At 38.3% G+C, this 6,701-nt stretch overlaps 1 pseudogene; it reads left to right on the top strand.

The window, feature by feature from the left end:
• Positions 1–3,139: 3,139 nt before the first annotated feature.
• Positions 3,140–4,000, top strand: LOC147896033 (heat shock protein 90-2 pseudogene; annotated as a pseudogene).
• Positions 4,001–6,701: the final 2,701 nt, after the last annotated feature.

Genomic DNA, 6,701 nt, shown 5'->3' on the forward strand with positions numbered 1-6,701 from the left:
TCAGTCCTCTCTTTATACAGCCACATCTCCATCCTCACTCCATCATGATTGCCGTTGCCTCACTTTGATCCGAAGAAGTCCCACGTCATTTGCAAACTCACCAGCCTCCAAATGTTGAAGCAAAGTAAAAAGGTCTCCTAGCCTGGATTGGAAGACTGCTCTATCTAGTCAAGTATAATACTTGTAAGTTCTACTCCTTAATCTATCAACCACCTATGATGTAGTACAAACAAAAAATGTTATGTACCTTGTCATTTGAAATAAATAAGTGAACCATATTGTTGGTCTCACTTCCATTGCAAGCATATATGTTATGTTCACACAAAAAATAACATGGTTGCGTACCAATGCATAAACAAAATCTCATTTTCCTCCTTGAAGGTGTTACAATTTTTTTGCAGAGTCCATGAGGAAAATTTGCACATTATTTGAAGTCCACCATTAGAATGCCACATTCTTTTGCAGAGTCCAGGAGGAAATTTTGCACATTATTTGAAGTCCACCATTGGAATGCCACATCTTTAGGAAACATTAGTGCACACTCTTTGAAGTGTTTACATCTGCAAATGTCAATGTGAGCCTTGATGAATGTTTTAAGGTAACTCTTGCAAAATAGTAAAAGGTCATCCCTTTACCTACAAAGCCGTTCCTTTGCTTTCCTCCCACTTCACCTTGGTGATTTCTTCCACATTTTCAAAGGCCTTCACCATCACGTTTCTATTAATGTAGTTATGTCATTCATGCAACATTCTATTTTATCTACATAGTAAGACATCCATGAGGGCCAAATGTGATCTTGGCTAGTTTGGGGCATATAACATCGACTCCCAATGAGTCACACTCTAGTGAAAAACTGTACAACCATGATCATTTTCAAATATTCCACATATTTGACAATCACATATGTAGGGTATATGAATCCTTACGTAATGGACTGCATCCTTCAAGGAATATATTTGCACATGAGGAAATGCACCTATCCTTTTAACATTCAATCAAAATAAGGCTTCAAGCATGCTAATGAACGTTGTTGAATTTTAATGTTTCAGTAGGTTTCCTTGAATTGTTAACCTATTCTACTATATAAAACAATGGAGCCCTCATGAGCCAAAAAACTAGATTCATTACGTAATAGACTAATAATGCACTATTTTACATAACAAACTATAGTCTATCACTAAAAAGATTAACAAAGTAGTTACAATAAACAAATGGATAATACACTATAATATAAAACAAAGGACCTTTTAAAAATGCAACTATAATCATTTCTTAGCAATGTTGTTGTCCATTACAAATACTAGCGAGGCATACATGTCACGACTCATAATGTAATTGATGAGTAACTAGCCAATAATGTTACAACATAGTTTGATATCCAAGCACTGTGTGCATGTAGTATTTTTGTAATGTCCTTAAAATGCATGGACACACACACACACACACACACACACACATGTAGTATTTTTGTAATGCCCTTGAAATGCATGGACACACACACACACACACACACATGTAGTATTTTTGTAATGCCCTTGAAATGCATGGACACACACACACACCCACACACACACACACACACACACACACACATGCATGCAGGCATGCACACACACACACACACACAGGCTGAGACAAAGAGAGAGAAAAGCTACCATAAGAGAAAGAGAAAGCGAGAAAATAGTGTTGAGACAAGGATGGTGGGGAGTTATGACTATAAGATGACATGGGACATAGAAATTATGGCTAATTTCAAACTAAAATAAGGTAAAGGGGCTAGTAAAGAGGTACGTGTCTTTATAATGTCAATAGCTCCTCGGTTTTCTCCATGGGAGGTCCCAATAAAGAGATGAGAAAAAGGTAAAATTTTCTTACATGTCAAGCTTTTATTAAAAGGTGAGTTAGTGAACATGTGGCACAATATTGGCCCACCAATGCCTTTCATGTTGGGTATTTAGATGCCCCACCAAGCATTTTTTTTCCTTATTATTCATATTATCCCCATATGGTTATTGATTCTAGAACACATACATTGTAGCTATCCTACCCATAAGTTAGAGCACATAGATGAACATCCAGACATAGATGGCATAGCTCTTCTCCTCACTAACTCCATATGCATCACAACACAACACTCATTATGGCTAAAGGAAAGTTTTCCCTTTCTAAGCGCTCATGAATCCACATGTCACAATCCCTTAGACACTGATCTTCATGAAGATCTAATAGTGGAAATCATGTGGATCTTTTGCTTTATTTTTTGGCAAGATCCACATACAATAATGACTACAGTCGGTTTTGCTGAGCGATTGATTCCTACAATTCATTAAAATCTAGAGTGCAATTGAAAGGGGAGGAGAAAACTTGGAGGTAGACGGTTTGCTATGGTGCCTTTATCTTTTTGACTCTTGCTATGGGTATGGATATGGATATGGAAAGCTTCTTGGATATGGAGTCCCTTCTTACTTCTTCTGATCCACATCGTTACCTCCACCATTTGCACCATGCTCTCTTATTACTTCTAGCACATTAGCGGTGGGCTCTAAGTTTCTCATGGACCTATTGGTTTCTTGCTCCTTTGTGCATGACCTATGGCTAGGGCTTTACAAAACAAATAGAGCCCTAGAGTCATGGGAACCAGTGGACCTAAGGACAGCTTGAAAAAATTGTTGGCTTTTTCACCCGTTGGACAACAGGCCAATGGAAAATCCATCTAAGTTCAAATGTCATGGGAAGGTTGCACCTGCTATTTTTCTTCATGACTAAGCTTCTCTATTCATGGAGCCAAATGAGATCAACAATTTCCCAAAGGAAGCTCTCCAAAATAGAGACCACCTAATAGTTTTAAGGTTTGAGCAAGAGGTTGATAAATTTATGTGGAATCTAAATGTATTACTTTGACTCTCAGCCACTTCCATCATTGAGTGGAATAATAGTATAACCTTCAATCTTTAGTGGTTGACTCTAATAAACTAGAAGGTACACAGTTGATTGCTAAGAAGATGCAAGAGAGTAGATTTCCAAGCGTACAGTTAGTAGCTAATATCCTTGTGGACATTCCTCTACAACAGAAGACTATGTACTGAAGCACAACATAGAGTAGAAGTCAAGAATAGACTCTCAAAAGGTTCAAGATTGAATGAAATCCCAAGCTAGTAGTTCTTTCATCATGACAAGGGATTTTGGGGAGCTACTCGATCAGAGCACAAAAATTACACTTTTTCTAGAATATCTTGAAGACCAAAAGATGAAGGATTATTTCGAGAAACATTCAGAGTTTGTTAGCTACCCGATCTCTCTTTGGGCTGAGAAGGCAACGGAGAAAGACGTAGATGACAATGAAGAGAAAGAGGAGAAAAAGGAGGAGAAAGGTGAAGTAGACAAGATTGATAAGGAGAAAGAGGGAGTAGAGAAGAAAAAGGGAAAGGTGAAAAAAGTATCTCATGAATGGAGAAAGTCTTGTGAACAAGTAGAAATCCTTTTGCATGAGGAATGTCAACAAGGATGAATAAAGTGCCTTCTATAAAATCTTGACAAATGGTTGGGAGGAGCATCTTTTTGTGAAACTCGAGCTCTAGCCTATACTGTATATTCCTAAGTAGGCTCCTTTCAATATTTTTGATGCAACGAGAAGCAGATGAACATTATTAAGTTATACATCTAGAGGGTATTTATCATGGAAAAGTATGAGGAATTGATTCCTAAATATCTTGGTTTTGTGAAAGGTGTGGTATACTTTGATGATCTACCTGTAGAAAAAATTTGAAGGTTATTAGAAACAACCTTGTCAAGAAGTGCCTTGAAATGTTCATCGAGATTTTAGAAAACAAAGATGATTGCAACAATTTTATGACCTTTTGCAAAGAACATAAAACTTAGTATTCATAAAGGCAATAAAAACATAGCAAAGCTAGCTAATCTACTCTAATACCACTCAACTCAGAGTGGTCATGGATACTTCTCCATTGCTCTTGATTTTGATGAAACATTTAATGCATAGTTCATAAACCTGGAACAAGCTAGATCTTGGAACTAACCTTAGTCTTTGTGGTGTTAACAATCGAGGCAAGAAGGTTTATTAGTGAGGGAGTAAGCTACCGAGGTGGAGAGGGATGCAAGCTTGGAAAAGTCAAATTTTTCATGACTATGCCACCTCGAGGAAAAGGTGAGTTGCTTCTTATGATTCCTTCTAGTTTGAAGTCGAGGAACTTTTAATAGACATCCAAGTTGTTTTTGAAGATGTGTTATGGAACTTAGGTTAACAGATCAGCAAGCTTGATACTCTGCCCATCCGTTGGTATTGTGACATGAAGTTGGGGGTAATAAACTTCACGCACCTCTTCACTTCCTACTGCTTTTGAATCGAGTGATAGAGATATTCATCACTGGGAAAGGGACATTAAAAAGAAGATTTTATACCAAGAGAGCACACCATACTATCCTCCCTTAGATGACAATAAAGATGGGAACATCCCAACTGATGTTGTACTCAAGCATAGGGAGAAGGAAAGGATCAGTGGAGGCCATAATCTCAGCAAGCCGGTCTGTGCCAAAGAGAAGAGTGATATGTTGTTGAAAAAAGATATTGTGGCTCAACATGACATGAACTGATATATATCGAGGAGTTTGAAGGGGATGATTAGGTCAGATGGGTAGGTTTCGGGGAAACATTGCACCTCCTTCATAGATACCTTCACAATTACCTCAAAACACTCTCCAAAATATCATAAGACACAAAGATCCATAACTTTCAGTAGAGACATGATATAAAATATTCAAATACATATCAAGATGCGCTTGAAATGGGCTTCACTCTGATATAAGTTTTGTAAGAAATAGAGAAGCGATCGGAAAGATATGGGCAGTTTATTGGACGGGGGTAAAAACTATCTAAAAAAGAAACAGTCACACATAGAGAGTCATAGATTTTTGGTTTGATATTTAATACAATAATTGAAAAAATAAGATGATGCTCCTTGAAGAGAGCTTTGTGTTGATATAAGTTTCATCCAAATCGGACCATCGAGCAAAAAGTTATGAGCAAAATACTGACAGGGGGTCAAACTATTATGAAAAACACCTACTCCTTCTACTGGTGCTGACTTGGGAGAATACTACCTCCATGCTTAGACTTCATCAATTATCCAAGTCCCATTGAGGTCACCTAAGATAGAAGGAAGAGCTCCCTTTGTGGCTTGGGAAATAGATAAACCATGTATGCACAATGAGCGGCTGAATAGACAACACTTTTGAGCACTTTGGAAGTGAAAACAATGGAAAAAGGAAAGAGACACTCAAGAGAGAGAACCTGAAGTGACCTTCATTACCAATAGAGTGATACTCCACTCCAATGCAACTCAAAATACTACAAACACAAGGGAGAAGAAGAGGTTTCATACGTACAAGGAGCGTACAAGAGGGAGCGGAAGCTCTAAGACTACTCATAGAGAGAGAATGAACTAGATGGACTCAAGAGTCTACATAAGAGAATATCTACAAGAGGGAGAGAAGGCTCATGGAAGAGGCTTGAGGAGACTAGAGCTATAGCAACATGAGGCCTAATGGTGGAAGAGATGATGAAAAAGGGAGAGGAGGGCTCCTTTTATAGAGATTTTGTCACCCTCCTTCACCCATTTACAATTGCTGCCTATAGATTCCTTTCCCCATCAATCTGTCACCATCCATGTCCTTTTTGGCTACTCTTTCCATGTGTCCCATCAAAAGCTGCTCAAGGCTCTTAAAATATTGAGAAAGTCAAGAGTCTCCCCACATGGAGCCCAAAGGGACCCTCTTTTTTCCATATGTCCACGACTCCACACCCCATTGGAAAGAAACTTCTTTTCTTGTCGACAAGTTCATGGGATGCAATTTCTCTATGAAATCATCACAAAAGCATTGATAATACTTACTTTTTCCTAGAATTCTATCAACACCAATGACACTCTCAGGACTTGGCAATGCCATGATTGCTTGAACCTTGTCAACATCCATTTGTAGGCCTTCTTCAGACATAATATGCCCCAACAAGACTACTTTTGTTTGAGCCAAATGACACTTGATAGGATTTAGACACCCTTTTGCTTCATCAATCCTTGCTAAGGCCCCATCTTTAACTTCTCCATGTGATCTATATGTCAAGAATAAATGCAAAAATCATCCAAAAACACCCTTATGAACTTTCCCAAGTAAGGCTCAAGCACTTGACTCATGAACCTTTGAAATGTAGCTGGTGCATTGGTTAACCCAAAAGGCATCACTCTGTAGGCAAAAACTCCCCAAGGTGTGACAAATGATGTTTTCTTTCGATCTTCCTCCTAAATACAAATTTGAAAGTACCCATACCCATCACATATAGAATACATCTCATACCCTTCTACTTGGTCTATTATTTCATCTTGGAATGGCAAAGGAAAAAAATCCCTCTTAGTGCATGCATTCAAAGGATGAAAGTCCACACAAACATGCCACTTATTTCCTTTCTTTGGTGTGACAACTACAAGAGATATCCATTTTGAATCATTAATAGGAAAGATGAATCCTACTTCAAGTAGTTGTGTTGCCTCTTTCTTTAGTGCCTGAGCTTGGATCACCCCCAATCACCTTAAGCGTTGCACAACTGGCTTGCTTTCTGGCTTTAACTCAATCTTGTGCTCCACAAGAGAGACTGGCCAAACCTATGAATATCTTGTTGCAAAGAGATA

Source organism: Dipteris shenzhenensis, chromosome 12, assembly GCF_047967505.1.
Source record: "Dipteris shenzhenensis isolate YYH24624 ecotype China chromosome 12, Dip_SZ_1.0, whole genome shotgun sequence".
Taxonomy (NCBI): Eukaryota; Viridiplantae; Streptophyta; class Polypodiopsida; order Gleicheniales; family Dipteridaceae; genus Dipteris; species Dipteris shenzhenensis.